Genomic DNA, 24,682 nt, shown 5'->3' on the forward strand with positions numbered 1-24,682 from the left:
TCTCAATTTTGTGTAGGCACATATCACAGAAACAGCAAATAAAGAAAATTTCACTTCATCCCATTTTTATATGTTTGGCACAGCATCTGTGATGGTCCAATAGGTTGTTTTCATTGTGATTCAGACCTTTCTCCTAATTTTGAATGACTCATCAGCCCTGTAACAATACTAGAGGCCAGTGTGGACCAGACCACAGCTCCAGGCCAGTGTGAAGACCACCCACATACATTACACTCCAATCCCCTGGTGCAATTACACAAAGGTCACATACAGATTAGTCAATTACTGAAGACTGAGGGCTTTAATAGGCCTATGTTGTTTTCGCATAAATGGAAATGTGCGGAACAGCAAAGAAAAACCAGCCGACGAGATTCAATTATTGCAATCAGGAATAAAGGGAGAAATAAAATAGGAAGTAAAACATAATCATGCCTATAATGATAAAACCAACTAATCATTCAGTGGTAACATATGCTATGCTAAAAGGAATGAAAATCATTATAATACATATTAGAAAAATTATATTAAGTTCAAACACAATTGCAGGGTTTTTTATAATTTTTAGAGCTCCTGAAACATTAATTTTAGGATTGCTTTTACTTGATTAATCTTTTTATTTATTTTTATTTTTTATTTTTTTCTATTTTTGTTTGATGTGCATTTTTTGTATTTAAATGTGTTATTCTCTCTGTTACGTTTTCTTGTAAAGCGCTTTGAGAAAGCCACTTTTAAAGGCGCTATATAAAATAAAGGTATTATTATTATTATTAATTTACACAATGAAATAGGCTATTGTATATAAATAAATCCTATAATGTTGTCCAATAATGTTTTATCATCCTATAGTTTAAACGCCAATAGTCACAAATAACTTCTCTCTCTCATTTTTTAATGAAGAAACACATCAGCATTAATTATTATTATTATTATTATTAATTTACACAATGAAATAGGCTATTGTATATAAATAAATCCTATAATGTTGTCCAATAATGTTTTATCATCCTATAGTTTAAACGCCAATAGTCACAAATAACTTCTCTCTCTCTCTTTTTTAATGAAGAAACACATCAGCATCAAATTTGTGCTAATTTAGCGTGTAAACTGCAGACATGCTTGTCTTGGTTATGAGGGTCTCTCCTCCTCCCCCTGCCGCCCGTTGAGTCTCGTCTATTCTCGGCTGTGTCCGCCAGAGGGCGCTCGGGCTCCGATGTCAACACGCGCCATTCGATTGTGGAAAATGCCACCAGATGGCGGTTTAGGATTGCTGCTCTTCTGAAAGGCGCGGTTCCTTCTCCTGGTCCAATTTTCAATTAAAAAATCCATATTTAGCAAAACTTTTATCGAATTTCGAATAGCGGGAACGCCGACCTTTACGACCATGAGCACCCCAGGTGAGTTGTATGCGTTTTTGTGCCGTTAGTGGTGTGTGAAGGGTAGCGGGTCTGGAGATTAAAGATGGAGGACAGCGGGGCTGGTGGGGGATGGGCGGCTTCTCCTCTGCTCTCACACTGACTGCATCTCCTCAGGCCAGATCCACACACCCGTAGCCGAGCTTTGGCTGCTCGTCTGCGGCTCTGTGAGCACACACGGCTCGGTCATGAAGACACGGGCTTATTTTCTTGAGTGTAATTGAGCTCATATATGTCTGCAGAGCTGTCTCGGCTTTGTCGCCGACAGTGAGCTCTCATTATATAATGATCAGTTTATGGCACTGATTGCTGCGGGCTTGAGTTGATGCTGGTTTGTTTCTCAAGTTTTCTTTCCCCTATGATATAATGAAGGTCCCGTTATTTAATCTGTCAAAGCCAAGAAATTATTACTGTCTTGTCAACAGCAGGCTTAAAATATAATCTGGTGTGCTTGAGTCCTGATAACATGATTAATCCCAGTGTAAGAGATGATGTGAGGAGAGAAGAAGGAGCCAGACAGGTGTAATACTGTTGCTATAATAGAGGAATATAATGTGAGAGACTTCAGTGTGTGTGACTGTGAGGGGGAGGGGTTGAGTTTTCACCTTTGTTTTCATTTGTACTTTCTCAGACTGAAGGAAGATCACACTAATAGTGAAACTTCACAGTCAGCCCACATCTCCCCTGTGTTATTACTAGTTATTTCTCTGTTTGACTCAGGCAGGGTTTCAGCATGTCAACTTGGCTAGTGAGGCAATTTAATTCTTAATTATTTTAAAGGCCCTTTGGTAAATGTGTTGTGGCTGAAATGTAATATTTGGGAGCAGTTATTCTCAGTAAAGTTCAGCTTTATCTCAAAAACACAGGGACATTCCCAAATCTTCTGTTTATTATGCATGTCTGTTTCATGTTATGCAATTCCAATATTTTTATTTTTGGCCAAGAAAGGTTTATTGGATTTCCTTGGAGAAACGTTTTGTAGTGTAAAGCAGTGCTTTTGTTGCCAACTAAAACTTTTAAAATTAATTTCATTACTTAAAATAAAGCCAAAATAAAATATAAATTTTAGATTAATCTTATCATTAAAAAAACAACAACAACAACAAAAAAAACTTAGAGATAAATTAGAAATGCTGCCTTGGCAACTGAAATAAGTTGAAGTATTAAAGTTACTAAAACTGAAATAAAGATAAATTAAGCTAAATAGAATTATTAAAAAAAAAATAAAGATGACACAAGTCAAAACTACTAAAACCAAAATAAAAATGTAAATTCAAAATATAAAAAAAATATTAAAAACTATAGTAGTGCAAATACATAATGCTAAAATAACACTGATTTAATAATGAATTCCAAAATTAATGCCCTGGAAAACCTGGTAATATTTGGAAATTTAATTTTTTTTGGAAAGTTATTAAAATCTTTAAAATTAATGGGGGAAAAATGGAAATTAATCTTGAAAATCCACTGACAAGTCATTGAATAAATAAAGTATTTTTTAAAAATGTCATGACATTTCTTGGAAAATATTTGTTGTATGTTCAGCTTTAAAATATGATTTTTTTTTTTCACATTTCATTAAAAAAAATATTTCTATAAATGACTGAAATTTTGTTGGTCAAAAGGTGTGGGATCCCTGAGTGTTATTCTGGAAGTGCTATTTGATACCTGTAAATAATGCAAAGTATTGATGTAAGTCTATTGTTTCCTGTGATCATCAAAGCAACAACTTCATACATTTTCAAGCCGACAGCCCTGGAAAGATTTTTGTCAGTTACTTGTGACTTTATTCTGGTTATTTTTGCTGATCATTCTTATACAGTCCTTTTTTTAACATTAAATCATGTGAATTTTATGGTTTCATGCAGTGTTCTGTAATGTTAAGATCTTGTGCTGTAATGTTGCAGAAGTGTGTCCCGCATAGCGTTGCACTTTGAGACAAGCAGCGGTCAGGAAAACCACTAGCTGACTTTTTCTGTGATGTGCAAATAATGTAGCCCTTTTTTGTGCAGAGTTACCCAAAAGAAATCAGCATGAGCACGTAGCACATCCTGTGGTTGAAAGTGTGGCCATTAAAAAACCATCTGGAGAAAGCTGACTCCAGTTCAGTGTGTGAAATGTATACCTGACTGAAAAGAGACTATTATAACAAGCCATCCATGTACTTGCTTTCCTATACTTTTCCTAATGGATTGAAAATACAAAATCCTGCTATGCAAAACTGAAAGGTGTTGAGTACCCCGTAACGTTCAGTCCGTGATCTCAGGGCGCATCAATGAGAACAAGAGCTGTGATGTTTTTGGTTAGAAGTGTTTAAAGGGATAGTTCACCCAAAATTCTGTCCTCATTTACTCGCCCTCAAGTTGTTGTGTATGAAACACAAAAGAAGATATTTTGAAGAATATGGGTAACCAAACAGTTGATTGACTTACATAGTATGGGAAAAAAAATAGGCTATGGAAGTCAACAGGGCTCATCAACTGTTGGGTTACCAACGTTTATCAAAATATCTTCTTTTGTGTTCGGCAGAAAAAAGAAATGGAACAACTTGAGGCCGAGTAAATGATTTAGACAGAACTTTAATTTTTAGGTAAACTCTTCCTTTAACTGTGGCTCCCCAAGTCCCTTAGCAGCCAAAACCTATTCTGTTTCCATGTGTTCACCATTATCACCAATCATAATGACATCTTCCTTTCTAACCGTCTGTTAAAAGGTGTGTTTACTTACACGTCTTTTTTTTTTTTTTTTATAATTGCAAGGGTGCTTGTTCAGAATGATATGTTTGATGTCAGCAGGGTTTACTTTAGTGCCAGAAATGCAAAATGATTTCAACTTAGGAAAAAGGCCAACTCTCTCTGTTTGTGTATTATCTAGATAAACCAGATGAATGTGGCATTAGTGCATGTAAGGCAAGGCAAGGCAATTTTATTTGTATAGCACATAAATTATAAATTATAGCACAATTTTAAATTAAATTATAAATTATAGCACAATTTTATTTGTATAGTATATAAATCATGCTCTTTAGGTGAGCATCTGTTGTGTTGGTTCCTGATCTTGAGCCCATTTATACAGAACATACTAGGCTAGATACAAAATTAATAATGACACACATCCTCTACTTTTGTTCAAGTTTAGGTTTAAAATTCTGAATAAGTTTCAGCTTCTTTGCATCAATACTTTACATTTGACCAGATCCATAAGAAGATTGCATTATTTATTTTTTCTGAAAGATTGTTGTACATCTGGGCTTTTATTCATGCAAAATGATAATCACAAAATTAGCTTTACCTAAAATAGTGTTGATTTTGAGTTCATTCATTTGGCACGGCACAGCAGATTGTTTGCTGGCAGTTAATCAGTGTCTTTGTCAGGCCTGAGGCCAAAGACTGTCTAATGAAAAGAGTGAATGAGTTGAAAGGTTCAGTCTGTTGATACTAAAATCATATTAACAAATGAGAGAGGCTGTTTTACTATGTCAGACTATCTACTTTAATTTACATGTTTGTTTTTTTTCTAATCTTTTAGAAAATTAATGCTCTTAATAAACACTTTTCACACTCGCAGTAGTTTATTTTTGTCTAATAACATTGTTCAACAGTGAACAAACATGATGCATCACAGGAGAATTCTGCTGTTGCTTGAAGTGTCACTTCTATCTCATTTCCACCACATCTCAAGCAGTACATTGGGTGTAATAACATACTGCAGTGGAAATGACAGTGATGGAAATGACATTGTAAATTTCATATTTCATCTTTCCTTGGTAAACAAGTACACCAAGTAAGTTGTTGAAAAAAAAACTGAGGGATAATCATAAATTGTGTAAAAATTGCTTTGAATTGTACGAAATAAATGTAAAAAAGGTATTTGTTTATTTTACTTTATTTAGATGATCATGTAATCATTTTCATAATGGCACTTATATTCAAGATAAAACATTTGGGTATAGAACCAAGGAAAAATATTGACATTTAAGTCAATTTAAATGTTAAAATGATGATGAAGGCACGGTAAAAAGTTTCCACGATACACCATCATATAACAAAAAAAGCTGAATATTAGTTTGAATAAAGATCAATACTGAGTCAAACAGTGGCCAGACTCAAAGAACCACCAGCATTGGCAGTAACTGCTCTCCTCCCGTCAGCCGAGGGTCTGTAGCAGATCTGTGAGATTACCAATTATTTCACCTGACATCTTCAGTTTGTCAGCACACTGCTCCAAAAAGTCTGACAGTACGGATATGTGATTATCTTCCTTGCCGGCGTTATCCTTAAAACAGTCGTGAATGGGTCCTTTGTGTTCAGTGAAAGAATGTGATTGAAGCTTGTTAATGTGCAGCAGCACTGAGAGTAAGACGACTCCATGCTGAGCCTCTCCTCCCTTTCCTGCAGTCTCCATTTTGTGAGCGCCTGCAGCGGGACGGCCATGACTGCTGCTGCAGTGACACCAACACAAAAGCACTCCGCCTGTCCCATTCAACTGCATGTGACCAGTGCAGACTCACTACTGCGGGGATGAAAGTGCTTTTGTTGTTGTTTAGGTTGCCGTTTGTGTAGAATATAATGGTATTGTCTTCTGGTGAAACACATTTGCTAGCCTCTACTGAAGCTCCCAGTGGATCTGTCTCATCCGTTATTACTGTAGTTTCTCACACATTCAGCACCAGCTGCTGCTGTGTATGTGTGCGTGTAACCTTAGAGAATGCGAAATGTCTTTCTCAGTCTTCAGGACCTTCTCTTTTTCAGAGTTAATGTGTGTTTGGTGTCTCTGCTGAACAAACCCTCCAGGAAAAAAAAAAAGCAGGAAGTCAGCACAATGTCATGCCTCAAAGCCACAGCTGCATTCACACACCCCACCTATAGTTAAGTGATTTTGTACTAGTCAACGGTCTGCCTTTGTTTTTCAGGTTTGATGCGCATTAAATGTGTTTTATTAATTTCATCAGTTGTACCAGGATTTGGTATATGGATTAGCAGGGATATCAAGATCACTATGTTTTATAATATATATATATATATTATATTATTATTTATAGGCTTATATAAAAATACACTGACAGTGTGACTGACTTAACCACAGGTAAAACCATGCTGGCTGCTCACTGGTCAGATGATATTAGGGATAGTTCACCCAAAATCAGTTACTCACCCTCAAGTTGTTCCAAACCTGTATGAATTTCTTTCTTCTGCTGAACTCCAAGGAAGATATTTTGAAGAATTTTTGTAACCAAACAGTTCTGGTGCACCATTGACTTTAGTATAGAAAAAAAAAATACTATGGAAGTCACTGGTGCCCCACAACTGTTTGGTTCCATGTTCTTCAAAATAACTTCCTTTATGTTTAGCTGAAGAAAGAAATTCATACAGGTTTGGAACAAATTGGGGGTAAGTAACTGATGACAGAATTTTCATTTTTTGGTAAACTATCCCTCAAAGGTTTCTGTAAAATCTTTGTTATAAACAAAAAACAGTAGCCTAAACACAGGTGAAAACCATACACACACCTTCACAAAGAAACTGTCATAATTTTATAACAAAAATGAATTATATATACCCACCTAATAAATCTAATACAATATAAATGACTATATTCTCGATGGGAATGTCGAGGCTGTTTCTTTCATCCGATTTAAAACTAGTTTAATCTAGTGATTTGTGGTTTTTAACAGAGATGTGTGTGTCAAATTGAAACAGTTCTCCATTTCGCAGCGCTGTTTAATGATGGTGTTCAGACCAGGAGTAAATGCAACTCCTTTGAGCTAGTACTGCGTTATCCACTGGGCTGTGCTGCATAGTTCAAACTAGTGATGGGCACTTTCAAAAACCTACTAACACTGCTTGAAGCTTTTGCGAGACTTTTGTCTTGAACCAGTGCTTTCGGATCGCATATTGAACTGCCAAAGCCAAGTGATTTTAGTAAACGAGATTGTGCTTCGAAACAGTGAATCATTTTGCGAAGCAATTAGTTCAGTTGATTACAAGTTTGGAAAATCTTCGTTTTTCTCATCACTAGTCCAACTAGTAGCATTGTTTTTATAACATTTCTGGTTTGTTTAGTATTTGATGTTTCTCATGCGAAACAAAAACGGCCACATATCTGGCGGGATGGATTTGGCCCACAGTTAGCCAATTGAATAGCCCTGTCTTAGATCATAAGCTTAAAGTTCATCTTTAAAATGTATATACTGTAAATATTTAGCAAATTAATATCCTGTACATTATAATGTTTTGATGCCCAAATTTTAGTGCTATATTTCTAATTTACTTTAAGATGGTATAAAAATGTTATATTATCAGTTAAATGCAATAACAAGAAAAAATGTTCAGCTTATGGGAATCAGCCAGAAGGTTAATAATGGTGCATCTGCATCTATGAACTGTTCCCATTAGGCAGATTCTAGGGCAGACAGTTTATGATAAACATTTTGTAATCAATTTTGCTTTATATTGTAATCGCTGAACGCGTGCAGAACATTTTTTGCAGGGGTTGCGTTATTCAACCTGATGGTGGTGCTCTAATGTTGATTGATAGGCTTTAAGTTCACGTGACACGCATAGAACGCTATCTTAGAATTGCCTTATTATAGTAATTATTGCCTGCAAATGCATGTTTAAACCATAGACTAATTACATTGTTTGGAGCCTGAGTCTGCGCAGTATTGATTCTTACTCCTGCAGAATCCATCGTAAGCACACACCCACACAGTAGCCTGTCTGCTTCAATTTTTACGTATGCTGATTGTAGTACAACTGAAGGCTTGTTAAAATAAGGTAAATACAACTACTAACCACATAGTCATATCCCCCAAAAATATCCCCAATATAGCCATAAAACCCATTGGTGCCTCCATGATTACTTCACTCTGAGAAGCGGTCAGTCACAGCTGTCAATCATGATGTTACACCCCCGTTTTATATTTTAGAATACTGGTATGGCGTATTTGAAATATACATATCGGTTGCGAAATTAAAACTGGTTTACTGGATGAACTGGTTTACCACCCAGCACTAATTTATTTGGAGTGTAATATGATTGTTTAATGTGGCTCACGTCCCATTTGCTTACATGGAGAGGACGGGGTTTATGACCTATACGACATCCAGCCACCTGGGGGTGATTGTATCAGTTTCCCATATCTTGTGTTGTTGATGTCAATGTCCATGTGTCCAATGAAAAACTATAGCTGCGTTTCATTTCGGAGGCTGTGTCCTCTGGCTGCATACCTCATCAAGGATGTCTTATTTAAGAAAAGTAAGTTTAATAAAATTTACTGTTCTTCTTCATGAGGTGTAAAATACTGTAATTTCTTTCTTTGCAATCTAACTGTTATGTTTCTTAAATGAGACTGCCTCGATGATGTACTGTATGCAGCCTTCAAATGTGACCTCCGCAGGATGCAGCCTTCAAGATGAGACACAGCGTGTGTGGGTCATTAAAAATTTTGTTTTTGAAAATTTATTTTCTGATGGAAGACTTACATAAATGAAGAAGAAAGCCAAGATTTTGAGCCAATTTATAGGGGGGTAAAATGATTTAGAAAGATCAGCATCATTATTTTATTTTTACACAGAGATTGGTAGGTCTACTAGTAAAATCTGTTGACTTTAGAAAATTAGCAATCTTTGTTGAATTATATGCAAATGGTAACAGCTCAAAAATGGGAAAAGCACCCCCCCCCCCCCCCATTATCCAATTATCCAGTTGTTTTGATAGAGGGAAACAAGCTACAATTCTAGTTTTAACATTATTTATTCTTCAGACATTCCCCTTTAATTACAGAAAGTATCAGCTGTGTGCAAAGTGACCCACATTTGGTTTTTGACCCTTGAAAATGGGTAATATTCAACAATTTGGACATGGAGCTGCATTGAGATCATCATATCTATGGCACTGAACCATATGGGGTCTTAAATATTAACAGACCACAAGAAACGTTTGCTAAGAACCAGAATGTAAAATAATATTGAGATATCTTATATATTTCTTGAGTTACAAGCATGCAAACATTGGATATAATATTTAGCCTGTGGTACTCTGACAGGAATGTTCTGTGCAATTGTTTTGGTAAAGGGAAACCGATAACTAAAAATTTCTAGTTTCAACATTATTTGTTTTTTAGAAACTTCTTTAAAAGAAAAAAAAAAATGTATGAACTGTATGCAAAGTGGCCCACATTTTGGTTTTTACCATTGATAATGTGTACAATTTAAACAGTTTATTCATAAAGCCCTAATTCCAGTATCTCTGGAATTAAATCATATAGGACCTTCAAAATGAATATAACAAAAGAAAAGTTTAAGAACCAAAATCTAAAAGGATATTAAGATATCTTTAATACTTTTACCCCCAGTTTCACAGACAAGGCTTAAACCTAGTCCCAGACTAAAATGCATGTTTAAGTTGGTTTGCAACTTGCACTGACATATCTTAAAAAATGTCAGTGCCATTGTTTTGTCTCAAGAAGACCAGTAATGTGTTTTTGTTTTGTTTTTGAGGCATGTTTATAAAAGCTACTTAAATGCCCTAATTGAACTAAGGCCTAATTCTGACTTAATCTAAGCCCTGTCTGTGAAACTGGGCCTTTGAGTTACAGGTATGTAAACTTAAGAAAAAGTAGTGATGAAAGCCAAAATTTTAAATTTCATGGATGAATATTTTTTGAGTAAACCACTATTTATGTTTGTCTTTTAAAATAAAAAAATTGAGTAGAAATTCAGGGAAGTTTCCAAAATTTGTTTCGTTTGACAAGGAATGACCCATGTTTGTACACTATTGTTTGTACTTGATCTAGGTCTTGCAGCAATTCAGTTTTAGGAGAACCCATGACACACTGAGCAGTTTTACAGCCTATGAGCTTTTCCTCCTGCTGCTCTGTAGTATTGTTTAGCAGTGATGAAGGAAGATTATAGTGAGCTCTGCATTCAGGGTTAATCCTGTAGACTTCCCATCAGTGGAGAAAGATCCCTTATGATTAAGGGCTTCTCACGTCCCTTGGGTCAGTCATCTGCTGTTTTGAGCACCTTATCTCATTAGTGTGCAGTATTGTGTCTGTGAGATTTAGATGTTACACAGAGTTGCTGCTGCAGACCTTGCTCCTTTATAATACAGTGCAGTTAAATACTTAAATATGTATGAATGTCTTTGCATTAGATTTTAAACCAAGTGGCTTCTGCAAACAAATGATGCTAGACCTTTTCTCAGCACCAACTTCACCTTTTTGAACATTCAATTATTATGCCTATTTTTTTATAGTGGGCAAAAATCAGCATGTGAAATGAGTTGTATATCTAAATATGCAATATTCCTAAAACGGTAGCCAGATGACTTTCTGCTTCTATTGAAACTTTTCTATGTCATGAAATCATGGGAAATAGCGCAGAACAACAAAATGGCTGACAGTGTAGATTACATGACAGTGCCAACATGACAGATGTAATATGTGTGGATTCATAGTTACATATTCATGACTGTGGACATTTTACACTTAAGTTTTGGTTAAGAATTAAGAATGCAATATTAGCCTTTCTTCAAATCCCAAATATGATGTCACGCTTTAGAGCTTCTGTGAAGCGGAGTGTGCTCTATTTTCGAATAATTCAGTGGCCCAGAGTCAATTATTCCACTTATACTATGGTTACCACACGTCAAGACACTGTTCAGATATTGTATTTCAATACATTTTTCAGGTTTTTTTCCTTAAAACACTCTTGTGTGTGGGACTAATTTCTCACGCATCTCATCCCAAGACTCCGTTGCAAATTCCAAAACGTCATTTTAGAGCTAGTAATGGAGGCATAAGCCATTGATAGCAGACTAAATGCAGTTATTAATGCAGTTAAGAGAGAGGGAATTGGCCTACCTTAGTCTGTACGTCTCCCAACAGTGTTCGGCAGCATTGTCTCTACTAATAGCGAAACTGTAAGTTTATCTACCTCCAGAACCACACCGTTATTACCTCGCTGGTGAGAAATGTCATGTAGCTTTTAAGTTCTAAACTATTTTACTGATTAATTTGTTTCTTTGCGAGTGTGTGTACTGTATGTGTGTGCGTTTGAGTGAGAGAGCGGGAGAAAGAGAGTATGACCTTTCAGGACATAATAAAATGTAGTTGTGGCAAAAACCATGACAATGTCGTCGTTATCCTATTGCATACTATATTTTCTTGGTCGGTGTTGTTGTGGGTTTTGTTACTTTTGCGGTCATAGGCTGGAGGACCTATTGAAATAACTTAAATCATTTGGCGAAGTGATATGGAACTGTAATGCGGTCAAGACCTGCCTAAAACTACTTTAGCCGTGCGTTTCCCTGAAAAAATTGTACAACTTAAAATGTTCGTCAACCAATCAGATTCGAGCATTCAACAACCCCATAGTATAAGTCAAAATACCAGACTTGGTAAGTATTCTCATCAGTCTTAAGTGAACGGAAACAGTTGAGAAAGTAATCAGATGTGTATCATTAGATTGGATCTATGCATTCCATCTTAAAGTGACAGCAACCTATTAATGGCCATTTTGGGGGGCATTGTATGAAGACATTATTATGAATGCCTGTAATGCAGTTAATATGTCTGGATTGGTTTTGATTTTAATATCTAGTCATAGACGCACATATAAATCCAGAAAATACATTTTGTTACTTGAAAGAAAATAATCATTAACTGAAAAAAATTTAATATTTAAAAAACTAATTAAAAATATTGGGGAAAAACTATAATAGTATGCTATCTTTATACTAAAATAACACTGATATTGAGCAAGCAGGCTCTTGCTGGTTTCAGCTTATTCCCATATCCTGGCGGGTTGGCTGTTTCTGTCTGTCTGTGTGCTTAAGATTGTGATTCTTAAAATGTCTCTCTGCTCAGCCATCATCCCCTCACCTGACATTCCTGTCCCACAGGTAAATGGCCTTTTTGTAGCGTACGTCTCAGAGCCGCGGTCGTGACGATGGCTTGTCTCAACAAAGCCCTTTTGTTAACACTGCACTCGGTTGGTTATGTGCAGACTAAGGCTGTTACTTCATCATGTTCCATATGTTCTGTATGCTTGGGGCTCTTTCCCACGGACAAGACGGGGTCCTGAAATATGTGTGATTCAAGGAGAGCAGATGGAATTACAGACTGTGGTGAACAAATCAACAGAGAACTCAAGCTGCTGCCTTACACAGATCCAGTTTCATTAATGTGTTTTGTCATGTAATGTAGTTCTCCTGCTCTGTATATGGCAGAAAGTCTCCACTTATCCAGTCAATCAGATCATGAGTTTGGATGAAAATAGTGATTTTTGCAACTGCACCTTTTTACATGTAACCTCAAAATCATGCACTGTCATTATCTTGTTTTTCTCCCTCTGCAGGACAGATGGGAGTTTTAGTAATCATAAAAATGAGTGTAATTTCTGTGCCACTAGCAAACAGCATTCCAGATAATAGTTTTAGTATATTTTTTTGAAATGCCCATATTAGTCTTCAATTGTGTTTCATTATTTTGTCTGGTAATGGTGGACTAACAATCTGTTTATGTGACAGACAAGGAAGACTAAAAAGCCTTAACGTGATCACACAGCTTTGAGGAAATTCTCATTTCTTCTCAGAGACATCTGTTTCTGTTGCCCAGCATGTCATTTCACCTTCTTATTCTGCCCTGTGTCACATTAAGAGGCGATCAGTTTAGCCTGTTCACCAGCCTCCCATCAGCCTCCATTGATTTACTCTTAATAGGGTTTCTGCCCTTGACCGAATGGAGGAGAGTCATTCAGCTAATGCCTTCACATTTTGAACGTGGCTGCGATGTCTAGATTTCAAAGTGCCTGCCAAAGATTTTGAGTGAAAAATTTGTTTAAATTTATGTTATAATTTAAGTCAACATGAAACCCCATTTTACTGTGGTGTACCAGGTATGTATTCTTAATTTCAGCTGTATTCTTCATTTTCATTAAAGATAAAAAAAAGGATCATGTATTTTGAAAGTAATTGTATTATTTTGACTTTAGGCAGATGTATTGTTTAGTTGTTCAACAACACACTTTTGAGGGAAATTAACAATTAATAAACTAAATAAATTTAATAAACATTATAAACAATAAAATCTCAGTGTGGTTATACCTACAAACATAATGCACCCTTTGCACATATTCAGGGTTCTCAGAAGTGGAAGTCATCATATTTGTGTAAACATCTATAGTGATGAATGGGAGATGACAGGAAATATAATTTTTGTATTCCCAGTTGCTCCGATAGCAAAAGAAAAAAATCCATTGTGGCTTTTCCGTTACTCTCTGAAAGAGTGAAAAGTTTTTTTATTTTTTTGATTAGAAACACCCTCACAGCTTTTTTTCTTTTCTTTTTTTTTAAATGTGATTTAAAGGGTTAGTTCAACCAAAAATGAAAATTATGTCATTAATGACACCCTCATGTCGTTCCAAACCCGTAAGACCTCCGTTCATCTTCGGAACACAGTTTAAGATATTTTAGATTTAGTCCGAGAGCTTTCTGTCCCTCCATTGAAAATGTATGTACGGTATACTGTCCATGTCCAGAAAGGTAATAAAAACATCATCAAAGTAGTCCATGTGACATCAGTGGGTTAGTTAGAAGTTTTTGAAGCATCGAAAATACATTTTGGTCCAAAAATAACAAAAACTAACCCTTTAACTAACCCTTTGTTATATTACCCTTTAAGGAAATATAACAAAGTGAAGCATTAGAAATGTGTACTAAATTTTAAAAACTTTACTAGATTTGCGATGCTGATAATTGGAAAATGGCATCACAGCAGATCATCCACACTGTTTAATCGTTCTGCTGATGTACTGTTGGGCTTCATCCCAAAATGTTTTCTTTAAGAGTTTTTATTCCAGTGCATTCTGGCTACATCTGACAAGTACACCTTCTTGATAATTTAACAGCTGCCTGATACGGCACAAAAAAGCTGCTCAATAAATCAAGCAATACATGAATAGGTAAATATGTTCTGTGTAATAAAAACATGCAGGTCTCTATATATAAATTTTGTGTTTTCTAATGTTATACAGTATTTTCTATTACAAATTTTTATTATCGTTACAATTTAGGTGAAGATTTTCAAAATGTCTTTTGTTAGTCCTCATTTTTATTTAATTACAGCATCATTGAGACTGCATGAACTCCTTAAGTTTGGCCAAATATATATAAATGTACCATTATACATATATATATATATATTATTCCTTTGAATGGAAACAACACCAAGTCTCTCCTGTGCAGGAATTATACATTAATTATTTTTCATTTGATGATGATGATGATTAAAGTACTGCTACGACAGGCTGCCACATGCACGGCACCATTTTGAATTTCAGTAAGTATTGAGCAAAAACTGTATTTTGTCATTCTGGTTTCAGAGTTCTGAGGTCTCCTTACCAAAAGGTTACTTGTTAGAGCTAAATAAATGTTAAGAAAGTTCTTGCTTTAATAAGACTACATTGAAAGCTTTGAAAAAAATAAAATGACAATAATAAAATAAATCAGTGGAGTTTTTTCAGACAGATGAAGTTAAACATTTTATTTGTGGATTTAACATTTGTAGCTAGGACCTGGGGGCAGGCACTAGGACCTGGTGGAGGGTGCTGCTGCAGAGACGCTGCTTGCACTAGTGACTGTTGATGGGTATCGCCAAAGTCCTTTTCTAGACTCTGGGCAGCTATTTCGGGCATCCAAGACCAAGTCCTATCTATTTGAATGGGGGAATCCTGAAATGTCAAAAACTGCTTGCCAAACTCACAATTAAATAACATTTTAAATCAGCAACAAAATCTTACAACTGTACCACAAATGTTGTTTATTATGATCAAATAGTGCTAAAAAAGCGTATTTTTTCCAGCTAGACCAGCCAGTGCGCATGTGCAGTCCTAAGTGCGAGTTTCAGGTTTCTGTGGGAACCAGAGCTTTACTTGCAGCTGCAGTGATGCAATGACTTTACCAATCTGCGATTGGCCCTTTTATTTAGAAGGTGGGACGTATTCTGCCATATTGCATGTTGCAGTTTCTCTCATTCATAACAGGGCTTCAGACTAACATTTGAGTGCAGTAGCACCAGTGCCACCTAGTTCTACAGATGGTGGCGCCAGCACCTGATTTGGGTCTGCTGGGGGGTGGGGCGATTTTTAAATCATGAAGGTAATTTAGTCATAAAATTCCTATTATTTTGCATTAATAAGTGCAGTAACTAATAATATTACAAATATGACAAAGCACTGAGATGCAGATAAAATGTACTTTTATTAAATACAGATTAACAACAGTAACATGTAAAAACCTATCATTTGTATAGGGGAAAATTTTTTATTCTTGGTCATCACATTAAAATAACGTTTAAATTGGATAATATTTAGAGCTTTGAGCTTTGCTAGAAAAAGTGTGAAGCACTTGAAAAAAAGTGCTTTCAAAAAAGTTTGTATGAACCCCAAAAAAGAATAATGTTAAACATTCAAACTATTTCTGCCACAATACCATGGTTACAGTTACAACGTTAAACCATTTGGTTACCATTAGGTTCCAGTGTGGAGCCCTGCATAAGTAAAAGGTGTGAATCATCTTTGTATATCTATAGTGTTAGGTTTCGCCACTTTCAAGGAAAGTCTGCTCACTCAGCAGCTATATTTGCAATGCCTCTGGGCAGCTATTTCAGGCATCCAAAACTAAGTCCATCTACTTGAATGGGGGAATCCTGAAATCTCAAACCTGCTTGCAGAACTCAATTGAATTGAATAACATTTTTCAAATCAGCAGCAAAATCTGACATGAACTGTCCCATAAATGTTGTTTCTTATGCTCAAATAGCGTTAAAAAAATGCGCAAGTGCACGTCTCTTTTTCTGTAGCAACCAGAGATTTAAACTGCAGCGGCAGTGATGCGACGACTTTATCAATCATCGATTGGCTCTTTTATTTAGAAGGTGGGGACTGAATCTGACATGTTGCGCGTTGAACTTTCTCCCATTTATAAGTAAAATGAGTACATCTAAAGTCTTTGGAATGGCACACCAGGCCTGACCGGTGCTGATGATTACATTTTAAGCTTTTATCGGCCAATTTCAACATTGTTCTGATAATCTCGTGCATTCCTACAAATTTTATTTGATTAGTGACCTGGAAATAGTGCCAAATCATACATATCTCTTCATTTTACCTCATAACTTTTTTTTGTGTGTGTGTTGTTATACATTTATCAAAATTCTTAAACTTATTTATCCCACATTTTCAATGTGGTCTCATAGCTGTACTGTAGTGTAACCACATTAATAGTGTGGTGCCTATAGTTGTGGTCTTTTGAATCTGGGTCATGTTAGGCCAGTCTTCTCATTAAGTGCAGCCTTGATGTATAGCTGTATAATGTTTTAAATTTCATGCATTCACTGTAAAAAGCCTTAGAACTCGCGTCCTTGTGTGATCCACCTCCTCAAAGAGTGAACGGTTTCTCCTGAGCGACTCATTGAACTTCTCTCTCTTGGTGCATCGCATTACATATAAGTTGACTTTAAGTGGATGTTATTTAATTAAAAAGCCTCCTTGTGTAATCTTAAAGTAATTCTTCCTGTATCAGTCAATATTTGTTAAAGCACGCCTGTTCTCTCACGCGTGTGTGTCGCTTGTGGCTCGTGGATTAATAGCTCCGTTGTGTGTGTGTGTGTGTGTGTCGGCGCGCACGCACGTGTATGAGTGAGAGGTTTAGTAGTAGTTGCCAAGGATGTGAACGTGCTCCACGCATGCGTATGTTGCTTTTACTGTAAAGCACTTAACATGCATGACATGTATTCCAGAAGGCAGGCATTACCATGGCAACCCTTGTAGGTCATAAGCTGCAGGTTTGATTTGATTGGCTGAATGAAGCAAGCGCACACGGGAGAGATCAGTCAGTGGCAAGGACTGTTTATCTACAGGATGTCCTTTTGGATATACTCTACCAATCTGATTTATCTCTTCAGCTATTTTTTCTTAAGCAATTAGAATTGCTCTGGCTTTTTATATTTAAACTAGCTCCACGTTCCATATTTATTTTGAGAATTGGGATTGGCTTTGATGTGTCTGAACTTCAGTACTTGATGTTGTTTTAGTTTGTGTGTTTATGACGTCAGATAAGATCATCTTCCGATTTTTCGTATGTCTACTTGCAGTTTTCACAATAAGGGTGGGCGGCATGACAAATGTTATATCACAGTATGATGAGTCATTTATTTCACGGTAACAGTATATAACAATATCACAGTTTGTTTGTTTATTTATTCATTTATTTATGGTAATCAAGTGAATTAGGTACAATTGAAAGGTTCTATTTATGTTTAGATTATTCATAACATATTTCAATATACTGTAATACAGCAAGGATGCTGTAAGAGTAATTTTCTTTTAGGTTGTTACAAAAGATTTCTGAATGAATGATCTGTTTATAAAAAAATACTGAAGAAAATCAGTTTCCTCAAAAAATATTAAGCAACACAACTGTTTTCAACACTGATAATAATACGAAATGTTTCTATTTAGTAAATCAGCATATTACAGGACTCGACAATAAGGAAAGCCCGGGGCCAGCGTGAAAGACTCTCAGGCCAGTTGACAGAACTTGCCCGAACGGGCCAGGGCTGCATCTTCACCAAAGTTAATCTGTGCATTTATAAGCCTTGGCAATTTAAATATTCAAGCGCACATAGACGCAAAAGTACCCACATCTCTCAGTTTGTTACTTGCACACTGTGTGATAAGGTATGTGTGCGCATCAACACACATTCAAAACATGCGCCCAGAATGCTAAATCTCATAGCGTGCGAATACTTTCATGTCTTCATGAGCTTGCACGGACATATTCTCACAAAATTATGTCAAATTGCCCGTCTTGTCAAGTATCATCATAAACATAGTTAGTTATGTCTTAAGTGAATGTAAACAAGATGAATGAGTAAAAAGTGAATGAGATAAGATGCACGTGTAACAGTGTATTAGATCCGTGCAGCTCTTAAAGTTACAGCAGCCTAATATTCCTGCTGCTGTCTGTTTTTATGTTAATCAAACAAAAGACAGAATAAATCACACGCTGCTTTTGACTGAATAACTTTAATAAGGATTAATTTATATTTAAACAGTGAAGACTATGCAGTGATATTTTACATTTAATTACTATTTCTGTACCTGAAAATCTAGTTTAGTAGCCTGACTTCGTCATACTCATATTCTAGGCAGAATGTGAGTCTGATACTGCTCCATTGCACTTGAATTATAGGGCGTGTCTTAACCGAACCAGTAAAAAAAAAAAAAACTCTGCACTCAATTGTATAGACCTACAACCAATCAGACTAACGCAGTAAGTGACGTATGTTGAACTTGTACTTAAACTTTTGCCGAATCCCGTTGGAAGGACGGCAAACACTTCTTTCCCATCAACAAATGCCTTGATTGCGGTTCTTTGTTCGTCTTTTAAAATGAATGCGCTGTCGATTTCTTTTATTACAGACGTGATAGCGGAATCTAAACATCTTACTTCTCCAGCAGTCATCGTTGGTGAAAACCAATTCAACCCAAGCGCCTTTTGATGACGTGGGTGGTTACGTAACCGCAGATAGCCTGTCCATCATCGATTAAAGCCCGCCCTAGCAATTTGATTGGCTCGGCCTTCTGGGAGCCGAGCATAATTACTCCACAATGGATCGAGTCTAGACCGAACTTCCCGTCCAAAAAATGTTGTGGGCGGGGTTCGGGCTGGCACCCAGGCTACTAGTTTAGACCAACATGAAAAACCTGAAAAGAGCTGTTTATTTCATTTTTATATGTTTGTTCTTATGTATTTATTTGTGCTATTGCTCATAATTGATTATTTGTTCTTATTTTATTACCGACTGTCTGTAACAATATTTAAAATATGTGAGTTAGGCTAGTAGTTTTTGGTGTCATAACCTTATTTATTAAGGTTACATGGATCAAAAACAGCTAAAAGAATAACTAGGCCTATTTTATTTTATGTATTTATATAATATATATATATTATATATAATATATATAATTATTTTTATTTTTTATTTTTGTGTGTGTGTCGTGGGGCCAGTGAAAATTTTGGCAGGGCAAGTACAAATTTGAACCAGTTGCTCAACCAGGCCAGAAGAAAAAATCCTAAGCGAGCACTGATGTTAGAATGAAACTGGAGTAATGACTGCTGAATATTCAACTTTGCCATCACAGGAATAAATTACATTTTAAAATAAATAGAAAACAGTTTTTTGAAATATTTAATATTATTTAATATTTCACAATATTACTGTTTTGCTGTGTTTTTGATCAAATAACTGTAGCCTGGGTGAGGTTCTTTCAAAAACATTTTAAAAATCTTACTGTTTTTTATTAATATATATTATACATTACCAGCAGACTCATTACTGTTGCAGATGTGCTGTTAACACTGCATGCTTGTTTTTTGCATGCAGCCTACAAGGACAACTCAATAGAAAGACTTCACATTTAATATTTTACAACTTAAGTAAAATATAATTTTTGTGCAGAAGATTCAGCAATGGCAGTGTAAAACAGTGGTGCAGACACTGTGTAATAATTGAGTTACTAGTAAAAGGCATTTAAGCTAGTATTGTAAAATTAAGTGTGTCAGACACTGTACATTTGAACAATGAATGCAGCAAGTATGACTTTGATTCATTGGCAACTGTAAACTAACCTCTTTTGCAATGTGCTTAACAAATACCCCTCATTCATAACAGTATACTGGTTGACACATTTCTACTGTCACATGGCACACATTTACACCTACTCAGTTTTTAATTCACAGTATAAAAATGGAAAATTGGTGTCATGCAGGATTTTGTTAAAAAATACAATTGAATAAAAGAATTCAACAATGTCTCCACTACATGAAAAGTGTGTCTTTTGTAATTCAGTGGATAAATCTGATATGATCGCAGTGTGCGACTAAATTAATAGTCACATTTTTCATTTCACATCTTGGTGTATTGAATGGCAATAAAACATTGCAAGAGTAGGGCTGGACAATTATGCACATTTTGAACATTGAACATTTGACCTTGATTACGTTTAATGAACGATAATTTTGTTTCTGTTGTTTTTTGTTTAGTTTTTTTTGCCCTGATAGTTCACTTAAAATATTTGTACTATAAATATGCTTTACTATTAAAGGTAGGATATTTTTTCCTATTGAAAGAGTGAGCAGACATAACGGCTCACTTTCAGCAGTTATTTTATCTATGGTTTGTAACATTTCTTACCGATTTCTGCTCGTTGTAAATCAGATAAAGATAAATTAGCACAGTACCAGTACGTAATGAGAGCAATTGTGTGTGTGAATTAGTCGTCTCTCTATTAATTGTGAAGCGGTGGGTTGTAAATAGTTATTTCAAAAGTAGAAAAATATATGCTATAATAACTTTTAGAGATTCTAAGCGACTTTAATGATAAATCACAGGACAGCTCTGACAATTAGGTTCTGCGTTCCTCTCTGTGCACGATCTTCATGTTTTGTGCAGCTACTGTTTGTATGAGTGTTCATGCCACAATGCAGCTGCACGAGCATGGTAGCTCGATATAATAATACACATCTGATCGTCTAATTGCTCGAATGTCCAAACTGGCAAACCTTAAAACACATACAACTGTCAAAGTTTAGTGAAGACGCAAGGCTCTCTCACGCACCATCTCTGTGTGTTAACTCGGCTTTCACCTGCATTTTGACGGGACTGGGTGGAGTCACGTGGCTACACACGCGGTAGAATTTTTAAGGGGGTTAGTATTAACAGGATTAAAAAACGAAAATCGGCATCACCTGCTTTCAAATGGAGCGGCATTTAATAGACAGAGCCGTAGATCACTGACAAGCCACGCAATATCGCGTTCATATCGAAGGCGATTCATCTGCGATAATGAACGCGATATTGCGTGGCTTGTCAGTGATCTACAGCTCTGTCTATTAAATGCCGCTCCATTTGAAAGGAGGTGATGGCGATTTAGCGGTAATCAGGGAACCGGCTTTACTGACGAAATGCGCGTGACAATTGCATGCGATATATCGCCCAGCCCTACCGACATGGGAAAATTACGTTGGTTAGAGGTTCTGAATTTCGATTTCAATTACTTTTCTATTAATCGTCCAACCCTAACACAGAGAAATGATGATATGTAGGGTTGGGTAAAAAATATTGATTTCTCAATTTTAATCAATTTTAATCAGTTTTATCGCTCTTTAATATGGTTTGACATCACTGTTGCCGCCTCAGATCAAGAGCAGTAACGTGAAGCACACATGAACTGATTCTCTTCTGCTTTACTACTAGTTAAAGCACCAAGTAAACATAAATGAGCATTAGAAGGTATGTTAAAAGATACAGTACAACTTACCAAAATCTGTATCATGTCTCATGTAATCACTTAATCAGTGTTTCAACTGTGGAAATTCATCAATAAAACAACTTGTAAAGCCACTCAATGACCATAGACCATTTAACTTTATTATTATAAAAACATCCTAATTTGTGTTTGTGCACAAATCAGTTAATTTTAACCTAAAGTATTATAGTAATGTGGTACCAACTGACTCCTATAGTTTAACGCATTAGTTGAGAGATTTTTTTTTTCCCCGTTGAGAAAATTTGCCATGTACGTGATTTATATCCTGATTAATTGATATTGAATATATTTGTAAGCTTGTGAATTGAATCATGAAATTTGTGTCAATGCCCAACGCTAATGATCTGCTTTGTTTGGGTTCACATCTGTGTCACATCACATCATTTGCTCTATTGTAGTTTTCTTTGGGGCTTTAAACTCAATGGAGCAGTCAGCCTCAGGGGTGAAGACAGGTATAAAATGTATAAAGGAAAGTGTAAATGTTGGGTCCTGTAACAATCATAAATTGGCTGTTAATTGAGCTCCCAAACGAATTTGTGAAGAACTTGTGGTTAAGTATAAATGTCTCTGTGGTGCTTCACTCCACAACAATGCTGAAGTTTAAGCATTTGCTTAATGTAAAGTGCTTCGCGTTATTTTATCATTCATAAATTTGAGCTGTTATAGGGTTGGAATTCAAGTAAGTGAATAATGTCGGATACAAAGACATTATTATTGGATAATATTTATTACTAATATAATATAATGTAATATATTAATAAATAATTAGTTTGTGTTAATAGAAAGTGGAGAGAGAATCAAAAATATTTCACATTTTATTTTATAATACAATATTTATAAAATATTTAAAATATTATTATCCATACTATCGTTGTACAACATTTGTTTACACAGTTTAGCGTGAATCAATGTATGTGTATGTGTTTTCAGCTTTCAGATATCTGAATGTGTACGTATCATTTTGATGGCTTGAGCTGAACTGTGGCAGTGATAAATGTCCCATTTATGTCATTTTAAGTGCTGCTTGACTTTTCGCAGCTGGAAGGTTTCTGTTAATGAAACAAGTGTGTGGCTTGGAAAGAACAGATATTGGAATAGCTTGTGGAAATTCAGCATCTTGAAAAAACAGAATCTGTGAACAGCTAACAACGAACATGTTCTCACCTCCTAAAATCAGACCGTTAGGAATACAATTGGTGTTAGTGGTTTTATATAATGTCGTTATTATGTTTATTAGCCTAATTGTCATTATGCTATGGTCTGTGCTTAATGTAATATTTGAGACTCTTTTTTTGCATTTGTTTTGTAATGTTTGCCTTTAAAAGCTCGTGCTCATTTGAGCAAATCCCAGACTAAACATGCTGCTTAATGTGTCCACTGTCATTTTTGCACTGATTTTCAAATCTTTTTCATTCAAAAACATCTGAAAGGAAATGAAAATGAAAAGAAATGAAAATGATCAGGAGAGAAAGATGATTTTAGTTCATTCCTGACATGTTTTAGCTCTAATTACTGCTGTTTTATGCCATCTGCAGGTTTGTCATTTTTTTTTTTATTTTTTTTTTTTACATATTTAAACAGATCCATTTCCCGGAGCCGTATTACTCTAGATCCAGTCTCAGCTTGCGCAGCTTTATTAGAGACCAGGCCAGCCCGAAACAGTTTTTTTACTCAAAACACACTGTTTTGCACTGCTTGATGTGTCTTTAGAGCCTTGTTTTGGGCCAGTACATTTGTTACAGGCCATTATGGATTAAAATGCAGCCAATGGTCAATAATATTGTCTCGGCTCAGCTTGGCAGCCATCCTGGGTTGGCAGCCGGTGACTGAAGAGCAAACAGTACACGCTGCAAAACTCTGCAAAACTCTGACATAATTTATTTGCATTCCCTTTGAGAATGTTGCACAATTTCTGCTCTGCCCTCAAACCACCAGTGTAATTTAATAATAATCTGTGAGTAATAAGCAATTATGATGTGCCCTGGCAAGACTTACTTTACGGTTCACATGCCTAAAGATCAAAAATAGCTCTGATGAGAGTGCACAAAGCTCACCAGTTTGACTACAGAAATAATTTTCTTGATCAGTGTCATGTTTTCCACTAAAAATGTCAAACATTCTTAAAACAACATAGGTTTACTTGAAGTGCTTAATAAACTAGTTTGTATGGAAGCTTGTTTCCGCAACTAAATAAAAAAATATAAAAGGTAGGGCTGGGTATTGACACAATTTTCACGATTCGATTTGATTACTATTCACATGCTTTTGATTAGATTACGATTCGATTCGACATTGATTATTTTGGATGTAGTATTTCAGTTACAGTACATGGCAAATTTTCTAAAGGAAAAAAATCTCAACTAATGCTGTAAACTGCACATGTAAGTCAGTTGGTACTATAATAATATTATAGGTTAAATTAACTTATACAAACACTTAAATTACACTCAATGTTTTTATTATAAATTAAGTTTAGAATTACATAATCATATTTCTACTCCAATACGTTTAGATGAAATATAAATATTTAAATCGTGGCTGTCATAACTGATTTATTCAAACATGCATTAAATATTGAAGTACATTAAAAATTATAATGAATATATAACGGTGCATAGCTATATTTATCAGAATGCTTTCTAGAGTACACTTTTCTAGCTGACTAACGAGTTTATGGTCACTGAATATGTAAATGTGACGTTAAGTGACATTGTTTACAAGCTGTTTCATTGACGTCTTTCCGAGGTTTAAACACTGATTGAGCTATTACAGGAGACATGATACGGATTTCACTAAATTGTACTGTATATTTTAACATACCTTCAGGTGTTTAGTTATGTTTATTTCCCACTGTAACTGGTATTAAAGCAGAGG

General features: G+C 35.6%; 1 protein-coding gene across 4 annotated transcripts in view; it reads left to right on the forward strand.

Annotated features, from left to right (window-relative positions):
• Positions 1-1,211: 1,211 nt before the first annotated feature.
• stag1a (STAG1 cohesin complex component a) overlaps positions 1,212-24,682 on the forward strand; it is a 56,263-nt gene continuing 32,792 nt past the window's right edge. For all 4 annotated transcript variants that reach the window (XR_010891866.1, XM_067362093.1, XM_067362094.1 and 1 more), the window contains exon 1: positions 1,212-1,394. The gene's annotated coding sequence lies outside the window, so the exon portion shown is untranslated. The remainder of the gene's footprint in view (positions 1,395-24,682) is intronic.

This window comes from Chanodichthys erythropterus, chromosome 16 (assembly GCF_024489055.1).
Source record: "Chanodichthys erythropterus isolate Z2021 chromosome 16, ASM2448905v1, whole genome shotgun sequence".
Taxonomy (NCBI): Eukaryota; Metazoa; Chordata; class Actinopteri; order Cypriniformes; family Xenocyprididae; genus Chanodichthys; species Chanodichthys erythropterus.